This window comes from Triticum aestivum, chromosome 5D (genome assembly GCF_018294505.1).
Source record: "Triticum aestivum cultivar Chinese Spring chromosome 5D, IWGSC CS RefSeq v2.1, whole genome shotgun sequence".
Taxonomy (NCBI): domain Eukaryota; kingdom Viridiplantae; phylum Streptophyta; class Magnoliopsida; order Poales; family Poaceae; genus Triticum; species Triticum aestivum.
Window position 1 is genome coordinate 273,681,841 of NC_057808.1, and position 14,437 is coordinate 273,696,277.

At 52.5% G+C, this 14,437-nt stretch overlaps 1 long non-coding RNA gene across 1 annotated transcript; it reads right to left on the reverse strand.

Moving 5' to 3' along the window:
- Positions 1-800: 800 nt before the first annotated feature.
- LOC123124652 (uncharacterized) lies at positions 801-1,701 on the reverse strand. The gene is made up of 2 exons (XR_006461180.1): positions 1,453-1,701; positions 801-1,372 (listed from the first exon to the last, which is right to left on the reverse strand). It is a non-coding gene; the product is annotated as an uncharacterized lncRNA (long non-coding RNA).
- Positions 1,702-14,437: the final 12,736 nt, after the last annotated feature.

A 14,437-nucleotide genomic window follows, 5' to 3' on the forward strand; every position in this document is an offset into this window, starting at 1 on the left:
GTCTTTCAGAAGCAGTCTCCTAGTCCCACAGGAGGCCCATCCGGGTAAGGTTTCCGCAACTGATCAACTAAGCCAGAGCCCATATTAGCGAGTGGCTATACATGGAAGCTACTAGTCACTAAGTCTGTCTGACCTTTTTAAGCCTGGACGACACCCACTTACATTCAGAGGGTATAAACCATGATGTTCTTGAAACCACCCAGCAATACTATTCGGGCGCACTTAGCCATGGCGCATGTCCTTAGAAAAGGAACAAGAAACCATGATACAACCCTGTCCGTCCAGAGATACAACCCTGTCCGTCCAGAGGTGAATTAAATCCTTAATTACTACTCAATTTGTTATATATATAATCCTCACATAAGCTCAGTGTATACACGAATTGATTCATACGTTGGATGAAGTTCTTCGCACTCACAATTCCTGATAATTCTACTCGTCAGGCTCCGAGCAATCTATCGCAAATGAAAGAATCCAAATAAATAACCATGCCATGAAGAAGAACCAAAAGAATAACAAAACAAATATGGCAAGGTTGAACAACATCAATATATATAGGCTTGTAATATATAATATAGGTCTCTATGTGCTATAGGGTGAAAGGTGGAAGGATCAACTCACAAGATTTACTGCAGAGAGAGATATTGCCATAAAATCTTATGTTTGAGATGATATAGAATAAGGTCAAAAGTATTTGGAGAGCAACATGCAAGTTGTGTGTCATACTGCATATGGCATAAGGACACATTTGGCGAAAGAATTAATTAAAAAGAAATACTACAACATACGTTATAGCGAGATGAAGTATGAACTGAATTTGAATTTGAAACAGGTCAAAAAGTGTTTGAATATTGAGTATACAGGATGTGATCGGCAAGTATTGGTACTAGTGTTTCACGGGCAAAAGGAATCAATTGAAAATGTGCTACGGTCTGCAAGATATCACCATATGAAAGTTTGAATTCAAATTTGACTCGCTCAAATTTGAAAAGTTTGAACAATTGAAATATTTACTCTACGGGATAGTAGAGGTCATGGTGATCATGTAGGAAAAAGAATCACTCGATTTGAATATACGGATCACCAGATGTAGCGAAACGAAATTGGGTTGAAAATCTGTCAAAAACGAAATTGGGTTGAAAATCTGTCACCGAAAAAAAAAACTGCCGGAAACAATGGGGACCGTCGTGGAGCAGCTCTGATCGGCGATGGTGTCGCTCCTTGTGGCCATAGGCGCCGGGGAAATAACTGGAGAGGTGGGGTGCGACACAGCGAGGTCGGAGGTGCAGTCGAAGGTGATCTAGGCGTCCTCGCGCGGCGGCTATGCTCCGGCGAGATCGGGTCTTCAGGGGGAGCTCGACTCGGTTCGCATCTGGGAGAAAACAGGAGGTCAGAGGAGTCCGCGACAGCAATGTGGAGAAGGTGGCATGCTCAGTGAGGAGAAGGGCTTACGGGGCGGCCGGAGTTTGTCGCCGGAGTAGCTTCAGGCGGCTGCGATTAGCGGGGTCGTCGCGCTCGATTCCGAGGGCAAACTCGAGCAGCGTTTCGGGGAATCGGATGAGGGATTCGTAGAGATCACGTTGCAGTTTGAGATGGACCGAATCGCGGAGGGGTCAGGGAGATCGGGCGCGATCCTTGCGGGGTTCGTGCGGCGGCGGTGTCGTGCTGAAGAGGAACTCGGACGGGAGGTAGAAGACAGGGCGCGGGTCCCACATTTCATACGCAGAGGAGAAAACAGAGGCAGACAGAGGGGATCGCGCGGCTGGGGACGGGCCTGCTGCCGCTGCTGGGCTGATGCACTATCAGGACAGTGCTGGGCTGTTGCCCGAGTAGGTTTAAGGTTTAGAATAGGTTTCTATTTAACCACTAGTAGGTTGCCTAAAAAAAACCACTAGTAGGAAACATATTGGGTAAAACAAATATACCAAATCACCTCAGTAAAATACCAAGGAAATTTTCAGTCATATATAGGCTACATACATTGAAAACAGCGAACATTTTTTTCAGGCCAAAATACTTATAAAAAAACATATAATTTTTTTGTAACTTTACTTTGACACTTATAAAATGTTCCATCAAATATTTTTAAACTCCAAAGAATATTCAAATAACATTTAAAGAATTTCCGACTATTGAAGGAGTCATGTTACCTTCTCTCATAAAAATTATTCTTGAGTTGGAATTTGTTTTAAATGTTCAACATCCAAATGAGAGAATTCTCAATTATTCACCAATATTATTCTTTGAGGAAGTCATGTCATCCTCTCTCATATTTAAGTTGGAAATATTCTGAAAATTCTCAAACCCAAAATAAGATTCAAAATAATAATTGGGAAAGTCCTTTTATTCCCTCTCACTTTAATATCCATTTAAACTCCAAAAGTTTCAAATCCTAGTCAAAATTTACAAACAAAAAGCAACACAAGCCAATTTTAAATTAATTCTATTTAAATAATTAACATTCCAAAATTTAGAATTTTGGGATGTTACAGTAGAACATTTTCCTTCTCCTTCGGCCACAAGGGGTTCCTCAATGGGGAGTATTTGACCAATCCCATTCTTCTTATGGCCTGAGGAGGAATTTCATCACCTGCATCACAAAGACCACTTTGCTCCACTTGGGAGCCATTATTTTCATCAAACTCCATGTTACACGTCTCCTCAATGAGTCCATTGGACTTGTTGAGGACACGGTAAGCATGTGAGTTTGTAGTATAACCAACAAATACGTCCCCTTGAGATCTAGGTTCAAATTTAGACAAACAAACGTCTTCTTGAGAATGAAACACTTACACCCGAACACCCGGAAGTACTTGAGGTTGGGCTTGTTAATGGTAAGTATCTCATATGGAGTCTTGTTCAAGCCTTTGCGGAGATAGAGCTGATTGGATTCATGACATGCAGTGTTGATGGCTTCGGCCCAAAAGTTGTGCGGAGATTTGAATTCTGCCATCATGGTCCTTGCCGCATCCATCAGCGTCCAGTTCTTCCTCTTTGCAACACCATTTTGTTGAGGGGTGTATGGTGCGGCGTATTGGTGCATGATCCCCTCATCACTAAGGAACTCATCCAAGGTGTAGTTCTTGACTTCGGTGCCGTTGTCACTTCTAATCATCAATATCTTTGCTCCATGTTGACGTCGAGCTTCATTAGCAAAGTCGATGATGGTTTGTTGGGTCTCACTCTTCCTCTTGAAGAAGTATACCCAAGTGTATCTTGAATAACCATCCACAATCACCAAGCAATATTTTCTTCCCCCAAGACTATCAAAGGATGGAGGACCAAAGAGATCCATGTAAAGGAGCTCCAAGGGCCTCTTTGAGTAGATGATAGTCGTGGGTTGGTGAGCCGTCTCATGTAGTTTTCCTTCAATTCAAGCATTGCAAGCATGGTCTTTGGCCAAACTCACATTTGTTAGTCCACGAACGTGATGCCCTTTGAGGATATTGACGTGGGCTAGTCGGCGATGCCAAAGCCATCCCACATCAACTTAAGCCATTAGGCAAGTCGCGGTCCTAGTGGGTCGCTTCGAAAAGTTTACCACATAGAGATCGTTCTCGACATGCCCAACAAAAGCTACTTTAAGAGTCTTGCTCCACAAAAGGGCCACGGTATCAAGATCAAAGAATGTTACAAATCCCATGAGAGCAAGTTGACGAACGGAAAGTAAATTTTATGCAAGGGTCTCAACAAGCATGACCTTCTCAAAGGATAAATATTGAGAGATGACCACTTTGCCAAGACCCAATACCTTAGATGTGGAAGCATCACCGAATTGGGCATGGGTGGGCATATATGGGCTTGGTTGCACGTCCACCACCAAGTCCTTGCTCCCGGTCATATGATTTGTTGCTCCACTATCGAGCAACCATGACACCCCACCGGAAGCAAACTCCTACAAGAGATTAATGCTTCGATTTAGGTACCCATTTTTTAATGGGTCCTTTGATCTTAGCAACAAGGGTCTTAGGAATGCAGATAGACCATTCAATGTACTCATAATAAGAACCAACAAATTTGACATAAACATGCCCATCACTAGCACGACATAAAACATATGAAGGGTTAAAATCGCCGGCTTTCTTGGGAGGGGTGGTCTTGACCTTCTTGGCATTACCACCCACACCCTTGTCCTTCTTCTCAAGAGCACCCTCCTCCGCCTTGACGAAGATCTCCTTAAGCGGGAGAGGTTGCTTGGCCTTGGTCTTCTTGTTCTTTGACTTAGGTACAAACCCAAGTCCTTCCTTTGCCACAACTACCTTTTGATTGCTCAAAAGGTCACTGAGGTTCTTCTCACCTTGTATGCAAGTCACAAGGCCTTTCTCAAGTTGCTCTTTCAACTTGGCATTCTCCTCCACAAGATGCACATGCTCACAACAAGGGTTAGTAGCATGGGCATTGTCATTTAAAACTAAAGGAGGGTAAGTGGCTATCTCCTTGGTTAGCTTCACTTGGAGTTGAGCATGAGACTCTTTGAGAGAGGCATGAACACTCTTCAAGACCTGTTGTGAGCCTTGTCAAGTATGTCAAACTCTTCCGTGAGTCTATCATGGCCAACCCCAAGTGCAACCTTCTCGGATTTAAGCACACGAGTAAGGACAAGAGCATGGTCATGATCTTTTTGCAACTTAGCAAAATCAACGTTGTGTGACTCCTCAAGAGCCAAACGAAGACCTCGCTCTTCCTCTAGAGCAATGGAATGATCCGCTATCTCATCGGCATAGTCACGGCTATGCCCCTCCATCTTAGTGATGGTTTCCTCCACTGTTCAAGATATCTTCCGATATTCCGATAAATCGGCCGATTTCTCGCTTACCGTTGTCTGACCGATAAGATAAATCAGCCGATATGGCGATAAATCAGCTGATATGCCGATAAACAGGCCGATTTACCCCATATCATGGGTCGACCGATAAGTTCCCGATAAGCGATATCCCCAACATTGGTTTCCTCATGAGACTCAATGATAACATTGGCCTCACCTAGTTGTTCCAAGAGAGCAACAAAGTGCTTCTTGGTCTCACCTTTGAGCTTACCCAAGAACTTGTCAAACTCATTCTCATCCACCTTTACCTCCTCATGTTCATCCACACAATCCAACAAAGAAGGATTAGTTGTGATGGAAGTTTTGATGTTGGAGGTTACCTTGTTAATGCCTTTATCCATGAGGCACTTGGGGATGAGGTTCTCGTTGGGGGCGTTGAAGAGTGACACCTTGGTCCGGGAAGAGGTGGCAATGGCCACGGAGGCCGTCACCATTCCTTCACTACTTGCATCATCATCCTCATCATCGGAGATGTACTCTTCTTGTGCCACCAATCCCTTTTGTGGCACCTTCTTGTTGAAGTTGTTCTTGTTTGGGAAGGACTTGGCCTTGTCTCTGCGAATGAGCTTGTCACCATTGCCTTCCCTCTTCTCGTAGGGGAAATCCACCACAAAGTGACTCACATTGCCACAATTGTAGAAAGTTCTCACACTTTTCTTGCCCTTGGAGCCACTTGAGTTGTTCTTGGAAGTTGGGCCTTGAGTTTCTCTTGCTGCCCCAAAATTGCCTTGACGCAAGAGCCAACTGCTCGTGGTAAGCATATTTGGTGTCTTCGGGGCAACTTTCTTCTTCTTCCTCTTCTTCTTTCAGAATTGCCTTGGCCTTCAAAGCAAGGTTGGGGAGGCTTTCTTTGACCGTTGGACACTAGCAAGAATGTTATCGGTGGTCTTGTTCAAGATGTCCATGGCAATAAACTCATCCAACACATCGCTTAAGGACAAGGTGTGGAAGTCTGGTCTTTGACAGATCGCGGAGGACATGGCCTTATTGAATGGCATTATGGCCTTGAGGAACTTGGGCTTGATCCAACTATCATCTGTATCCTTGCTCCCGTGATCTCAGAGTGAGATTGCAAAGAGTAGTCAATCTCCGATAAAGATCACGAGGCTCTTCATCATCAAGCATCACAAACTCATCAGCCTCATCAAGTACCACCTCAAAGTTGGAGCTTTGAATGCTTGAGCTTCCCTTGTACAAAGAGACGATATGTTCCCAACAATCTTTTGCATGTGTGAAGGGGCGCAAGTGAGCAAGATCTTCGGGAGGCACTGCGTCTTGAAGGATGAACAAGGCAGAGTGGTTGGATTGATTGTCCACCTCTTCTCTTGGAGTGAGGTTGCTTGGATCATCCGGGTAGAAGCATTGTTCAATGATTCTCCAAAGATGTGTTGAGCTGTGATTCAAATTAGATTTGATACGAAAGACCCAATTAGGAAAATCATTCTTCACAAGCTTAGGAGGAGGACCAAGGTTGTTAATATGAGGTGAGGGTATTGGTCCTCCATAGACCGAGTGAGGGGGAACCGAGGAATGGGTCCCCAACCCATTCTTTCCTTGAGGCAAATTAACCTTATCACTACTAGCCCCCTCCTTACCGGAGTTGGCATCCGATTACGATGCGGTGGGATTAACCACTTGCAATGGGCCGGTAGAAGTTTTCAACCCCTCAAGGAGTTCTTTGAACATGGACTTGACCTCAGCCGTCATCGACGTCTTAAGCGAAGCCATAACTTCATTTAAGTCATCTCAGGTGATCGAATTCAACTCCACTGCCTCGGGTACATCTCCAACCCTTTCCCCGCTGTCAACCAACTCTTTGGGTGGTAAAGCCCTTAATAAAGAGATAAGGCTCTGATACCAATTGAAAGGATCGTATGGTTGACTAGAGGGGGGTGAATAGGCAACTGCCAAATTTTTAGTTTTTCTTAACAAATTAGGTTTAGCAACAAATAGGTTATCTAGATATGCAACTAGGTGAACAACCTATATTATGCTAGCAACGACAACAACACAAGCAAGCAAGTGATACAACACAAGTAAAGCTTGCTCAAAGTAAAGGTAAGAAGTAACCACAAGTGGAGGTGGTTGTCGGATTTCAGGTTCCGACAAGACCCTTGAGGTTCGAACACTGGGGTGCGCATGAAGATCTCCCCCTACCTAATCACGCCCTCACCCTCACCGCGATCTCAAGGTAAGGCTCGATGAACTCACAACACAAGGGACACAAGATTTACACTGGTTTGGGCCACTGTTGTGGTGTAATACCCTACTCCAGTGTGGTGGTGGTGGATTGCCTCTTGGGCTGAGGATGAACAGTACAAGGGAAGGACAGCCTCCTGAGGAGAGGTGTTCTTGTGCTCAATGGACTTGTGTGGGTGAGGATTGCTTGAGATGAGCTCGAGCTTGCTCCGACTAAGTTCGAGATGCCTCCTACTGTGGTGGCTAGTCCTATTTATAGAGGCCCTAGTCCTCTTCTCAAATATTGAGCGGGAAGGGATGCCACAACGGCCAATTTGAAAGGGGACAGCTAGTACAAGCTATCCTGACTAAAGGTGGTCTTCGCCTGCCAAAGGCTCTGGTGGTAACGCCGTCTTGGGCTCCACGGTGACCTCCGTCCTGACGTCCTGCTGGTCTTGGTCTCGTTGCACCGATATGGAAACCTTTGCCTGATGCCTCGGGACTCCTCACCTGCGCTTGCTCCTTTAGCACCAAAGAGGAAATGAGGACACTGCGCGCGCTGGCGCCCGCCTGGCCTTGGTCGTCATGGCTTGCGTCACGGGAACCTCGCGAGGTTCACCTTGCCTTGATCTCTCCGCCCCTCGCGAGCCAACCTGGCGAGGCCGCTCCCGAGGAGGTCTTGTGTCGTCCGCCTCGCGAGGGTCTTGAGTGTTTGCTGGTGAAGACGGGCCATACTGGGCCGCTAGAGGAGCCACGCCGTGGGCCGCAGGTAGGCAAGTGTGGGGACCCCCGTTCCCAGAATGCCGACAGTAGCCCCCGGGCCCAAGGCGCGCTCGGACTTGGCTTCGGGGCGAAGGCAAAGGGCAAGTGCGGAGCGCCGCGGGCCCCAACAGCCTGCGGCCTTGGCCGACGCGTGGCGGTTGATTGGACGTGGGCGTCTCCGCTCCCCCACGCTACCTCGGCAACTGCCCGACTTGACGAGTCCCTGCTGCATGCAAAATGGGTTATCATTACCTGAGATCGTGGGGGTCGCCGGTTGGCCTCCTCTTACTATAAATGAGGAGGGGGGCAGAGCCACCGTCGCTCATCTCTTCCCGCTCTGCTTGCTTCTTCTCCTTTGCTCCATTGCTAGTAGAGACACCATGGCGCCAATCCGAAGATTCTCGGCCGCGGAGAAGGGAAAAGCTCCCCGCGACGGGCCCGGGCCGCTTTCGCCGAAGAAGAGGCCGGTCCACCGCCATGACATAGTCGTAAGGCAGGAGGTGGCAAGGCCTTGGCGATGGTCGTGACAAGGATGAAGGCGAAATCGCCCTTGCTGCCGACCACGTCTCGTCCAGCTACGGCGGCTCTTCCTCCGGCGACAGCTCCAGCAGCGGCGGTTATGACCAGTTGCCACGCCGCCACGCCCGCTTCGAAGGCAGCAGCGGGTCATCTCGTCGCAGCGCCCCCGTGAAGTGCGAGGAGGGGCCTGGCTGAGCTCGGGACGGCACCGAGAGCCCGCCCTCGCGAACCACTGTGGGGGCACGTGCCATTTTTATTTCGTTCTCCCTTTCCTTCCTGCATTAAGAGAACAACCAGTATGGAGTCCCGGAGGGGCGTGCAACAAACTATGATTTCCCAGTTATTATGCTATGTTTATCGTTCCTGTGTCGGGTCGCAACATCGTCGTTTTATGTAGAGATAACTTAGCTTGACGTGCTCGAAGTAGTCTCCACTTCGCGAGGTGCTTGCTTCCCAGTGCCTAGCGAGGCCTTCTTCGCCTGGTAGGCACCTAGGAGCTGCAAAAAACTCGTCAGGAGACTTATCGTTTTCCCGAGCCTCGGTCGCAGGCACCGCTGGCCTTGACCCAGTGCTTCGTATCGCGGTACCCGAGGGGCACGGATTGAGAGAGGTGCGCCAGCTTGCGAGCTCGAATGAGGGTGCCTCGCGAAAAACAGAAAAAGGGAAGCTCACGAGGGTACCTGTTCAGCTCCCTCGTGAGGTATGTGAGAGAGAGCACAAGTCAAAACAGAGAAACAAAGGCAAAAATGGAGGCAGAAGGCGATGGAACAAGACCGGCAAAGATCACTAGAAAGCAAATTCGATTAAAGAGGGGCGAGCCAACTACGGAAAGCAAATGAAAAGCCGCGTATGGCACCTAGTCTAGTCTTCTTGTCTTCTCACCAGCGCGGAGCTAAGTGCTGCCACTAGGACGTGGGAGGGAGCCCCAAAGGCCCGAGGGCGGCACTCCTGAGACTCCGGGGCGTGTACAGCCCCACTCATTATTACGTGAGAGTGTCACGAGCGGAGACCTTCACAGGCACTTGGCCTTCTTCACAGGCGTTGGGCCTTTCTTCATGGGTAGAACTTCTGGAGGTGCTGGATGTTCCAAGCGTTCCAGATGGGTACCCCGTCCTGCGTCTCCAGGCGCGCGGCGCCAGGCCTGGAGACATGGACGACCTTGAACGGGCCCTCCCACATGGGTGAGAGCTTATGCAGCCCTTCCCTGGAGAGCACCCGCCTCAGGACGAGGTCACCCACCTCGAGCGTCCTGGAGCGGATGCTGCGGCAGTGGTACCGCCACAGTGCTTGCTGGTATCTTGCCGCCCGTAGCGTGGCTTCGCAGTGACGTTCCGCCCCCAGTACGAGGTCCATCCCCCGCGTGGCGACCTGCTGCGTCTCATCAAACGCCAGGACCCGTGCGGAGCGATGCTTGACCTCGTGAGGGAGAACCGCTTCTGCTCCGTAGACGAGGAAGAATGGAGTCTCGCCCGTCGGCTTGGTGGCGGTGGTGCGGATGGACCACAACACGGACTGGAGCTTGTCGTGCCAGCCCCTGCCACAAGGTTCGAGCTTCTTCTTGAAGGTCCTGGTCTTGAGGCCTCTCAAGACCTCCGCATAGGCGCGTTCGGCTTGACCATTGCTTCGAGGGTGCGCCACTGAAGCGTAGCAGATATGCGTTCCAAGGTTAGCACAATACGTTTTGAAGAGATTACTGGTGAACTGCCAGCCGTTATCGGTGATGATGCGGTTGGGGACCCCAAAATGGCTCACGAGACCCATGATGAACTTGACCGCGGAGCCGGCTGGGATGGTGCGGACGGCTTCAACCTCTGCCCACTTGGTGAACTTGTCAATGGCGATGTAGAGGTAGCGGTAGCCCCCAGGCGCTCGAGGGAACGGTTCCAAGATATCCAGCCCCCAGACTGCGAATGGCCACGAGAGTGGGATGGTCTGGAGGCCCTGAGCCGGTTGATGAATCTGCTTGGCGTGGAACTGACAGGCCTCGCAAGACTTCACCAGCTCAGTCACGTCGTTGAGCGCCGTAGGCCAGTAGAATCCACTGCGGAATGCCTTGCCGACGAGGGTTCGCGACGACGAGTGGTGCCCGCAGTCCCCGCCGTGTATGTCAGCTAGCAACTATTTCCCCTATTCCCTGGAGATGCAACGCAGGGAAAAGTCATTTGGTCGCTTCCCGTATAACTCACCGTCTTGGATGCTGTATGGCGTGGCTTGCCGGGCCACGCGCTCCGCGTCCTCCTCCTTCTCCGGCAGCGTCCCTTGCGTCAGGTATTCCTTGAATTCCTTGGTCCAGTATCCCTCCTGAGGCTCGAGCGCCAAGAGTAGACGCGCCCCCGAGGTTGGGCCATAGGCCGGGGCTCCCGTGGCAGGTGGCTGTGGGAGCTCCTCCCGAGGCTGCGCTGTCCTTTAAAGTGGTGGCGTCGCCGATGGCTTGAGGAGCCGCTCCTCAAAGACGCCGGGATCTTGGGGCAGCCGCTTGGATGCTCTCTTGGCGATGTCGTCGCCCTCCTGGTTGGTCCCACGGGGCACGTGCTGCAACTCCAGGCCCAGGAACTGTTTCACCATCTTGCGCACCTCCGCGAGGTACGCTTCCATGTGCTCGTCCCGCGGCTCGTACACCTTTTTGGAGAAGTTGACGAGGAGCTGCGAGTCCCCCTTGATGGTGAGGCGCTTCACCCCCAGGGCCGCCGCAGCCTTCAGGCCAGCTATGAGGCCTTCGTACTCTGCAATGTTGTTGGAGGCCTTCTCGCCCTGCTGGAAGCAAAGCTGCACGTCGTAGTAGAGCTTGTCCTCAGTGGGTGAGATGAGCACTGCTCCAGCCCCCGCGCCCTAGAGTGCGAAGGCACCATCAAAATACAGGACCCAGTCGTCCGGCGCTTCACTCCCCGGCGAGAGTGACCGATCCTGTCCTGCTTCAAACTCTGGGGCGTCCGTCCATTCTGCCACGAAATCGGCGAGCGCGGCTCCCTTGATGACCCTGGTTGTGCTGAACTCCAACTGGAATGCCTGCAGCTCGATATTCCACTCGGCGACCCTCCCGGCGGAGTTGGGGCTCCTGAGCACCCTCTCCAACGGGTAGTCTGAGACGACCTTGATGGGGTGACCTTGAAAGTAGTGCCGCATCTTACACGAAGCCACCAAGAGCGCGAGTAAGAGATTCTGAGGCATGGGGTACCGTGCCCTTGCGTCCCGCAATACCGTGCTGACGAAATACACTGGGTGCTCGACAAGAGCGTGTGCGCTGATGAGGCCTTCGCCTTCTGGAAGTTGGGGCGCCTCCTGAGGGTGCCCCCAACGCCTGATCGCTTGTCGGGGCCTCTGCAGGCTCAAGGGCGTCGTCCTGCTGAGCTTGGTCCTTTGCTGCCACTGTTGCGGCCTTCGCGGTGCCCTCCTGGTTTTGTATTGCTCCTGCTGGGGGCGCAGCTTGGCGTGATGCGCCCTTGACCTGGCGCTCTTCCCGAACCGCTACTAGAGCCGCGCTGGCAGAGTAGGGAGTGGCAGCAAGGTAAAGCACCAGGGGCTCGAGGGGGCGCGGGGCTACCATCACTGGAGGGCTGGTCAGGTATCTCTTGAGGTCTTGAAATGCTCGGTCGGCCTCTGGGGTCCACTCAAACGGGCCCTTCTTCTTCTTCAGCTTGAAGAAGGGTAGGGCGCGCTCTCCCAGCTTGGAGATGAAGCGCCCCAACACAGCCACACAACCGGCAAGCTTCTGCATTTCTTTGAGGGTTTGTGGTGGACTGATGTCTTCGATTGCCTTGACCTTCTCTAGGTTGGCCTCGATCCCCCTGTAGGACACGAGGAAGCCCAGCAGCTTGCCGGAAGGGATACCGAATACGCACTTCTCCGGGTTGAGCCGTAAGTTCACCTGGCGTAGGCTCACGAAGGTCTCTTCCAGGTCTTGAATCAAAGTTCTCACCTCCCGAGACATCACCACAATGTCGTCGACGTAGGCCGCCGCGTTTCTCCCGAGCTGTCGTCCTAAGGAGATGTGCATCAGCCGCTGGAAGGTCGCTCCTGCGTTGCATAGTCCGAAAGGCATGCAAGTATAGCAGTACACCCCACACGGGGTCAGGAAGGCGGTCTTCTCCACATCTTCTACCGCCATCTTGATCTGGTGATAGCCTGAGAACGCATCCAGGAAGCACAGCAAATCGCACTCGGTGGTGGAGTCGACGATCTGGTCGATGCATGGAAGCGGGAAAGGATCTCGGGGGCAGGCCTTGTTGAGGTTGGTGAAGTCGATACACATGCGCTCCTTCCCGCCTTTCTTCGGCACAACGACGGGGTTCGCCAGCCACTCGGGGTACCGAACCTCGCGAATGGCACCCGCCACCTCCAGCTTGCGGGTTTCTTGGATGATGAAGGCCTGCTTCTCCGTGGACTGTCGTCTCGCCCGCTGCTTCACAGGGCGTACATTGGGGCACACCTTTAAGTGATGCTCAATCACCCCTCTCGGGACCCCCACCAGCTGTTTGGGTTCCCATGCGAATACCTCCATGTTCGCGCACAAGAACTTCACCAATGCTCCCTCTTGATCAGGGTCGAGGTCGACACCTATGGTAAAGGTGGCTCCTGAGGACCCGTCTTCATCGACTGGCACCTGCTTGGTTTCAGCCTTGTCTTGGGTGAACAACTGCTTCTTCTTGGTTGGTGCGGCTTCCTTGGCCTTGGAGGCATCCGCGTCGGTGGGCTGCGCTGCCGCGGCGGTCTTGAGGGCAAGCTTGAGCGCCACCAGAGCCTCCTTGGTGTCCCCCGCGACGGTGAGGACGCCCTTGCTCCTGGGCATCTTCATGAGGTTGTAAGCCGGATGGGTTGCTGCCATAAAGTGGGCCAGAGCTGGGTACCCGAGGATGGCGTTGTACGGGAGGCCGATGCGGGCGATGTAGAAGTCGACCATCTCGGTGCGCTAGTTGTCGTGCGTGCCGAAGGTTACAGGAAGGCGGATCTGCCCCAGGGAGTGGGCGGTGCCACCGCCAACCCCTGAGAAAGGCTTGCTGAGGCGGAGCCGCTCGAGTGGTACATGAAGAAGGCTGAAGGCCTCCACGGAGAGCACGTTGAGGCCGGCGCCGCCGTCGATGAGGGTCTTGGTGACGGCCACGTTGCAGATGGTGGGCATGCAAAGCATTGGGAGCACTCCCGAGCCGGCGGTGGTGACGGGGTGGTTCCCTGAGTCGAAGGTGAGGTCGGCCTCGGGCGCCGCCCAACCCGGGGGAGCCCCCTGGCACGTGGAAGCGGCGCCGATCTGGCGAAGGAACGGCTTGAGGTGACGGTCTGAGGGCGGCGCTTGCGAGCCAGCGAGGAGGGCCGCCACAGCGAGGGGTGCCGGCGCCGCGAAGCATGCAGTGAAGAGGTCGCGCAACTCCTCCCAAGACGCCACGGAAGATCCTGGGAGGGTGAGCAGCCAGGCACGCGATGCGCCCATCAGGGCCATGGGAAGCCAGTTGGCCATGACCCTATTGTCGCCCCCAGCTTTGAGGAAGGCCTCCTCGTACGCTAGCAGGAAAGCCACCGGGTCCGCCGCGCCGCCGTAGCGCGGTGGCATCTCCGGCTTGAATTTGGGCGGCCACTGCACCTGTCGTAAGGCGGGGGCCAAGGCCCGAAGCCCCCTGGCCCCGCCGCTGGCATTGGTCGTCGGAGCAGGAAGCGCTGCGCTTTCCATGGGGGCGGAGCGCGGTGGTGGCGAAGCACAGATCGATGGAAGGAAAGCTCCGGCACACCCCTACCTGGCGTGCCAAATGTCAGATTTCGGGTTCCGGCAAAACCCTTGAGGTTCGAACACTGGGGTGCACATGAAGATCTCCCCTACCTAATCACGCCCTCACCCTCACCGCAATCTCAAGGTAAGGCTCGACGAACTCACAACACAAGGGACACAAGATTTATACTGGTTCGGGCCACCATTGTGGTGTAATACCCTACTCCAGTGTGGTGGTGGTGGATTGCCTCTTGGGCTGAGGATGAATAGTATAAGGGAAGAACAGCCTCCCGAGGAGAGGTGTTCTTGTGCTCAATGGACTTGTGTGGGTGAGGATTGCTCGAGATGAACTCGAGCTTGCTCCGACTAAGTTCGAGATGCCTCCTACTGTGGTGGCTAGTCCTATTTATAGAGGCCCTGGTCCTCTTCCCAAATATTGAGCGGGAAGGGATGCCACA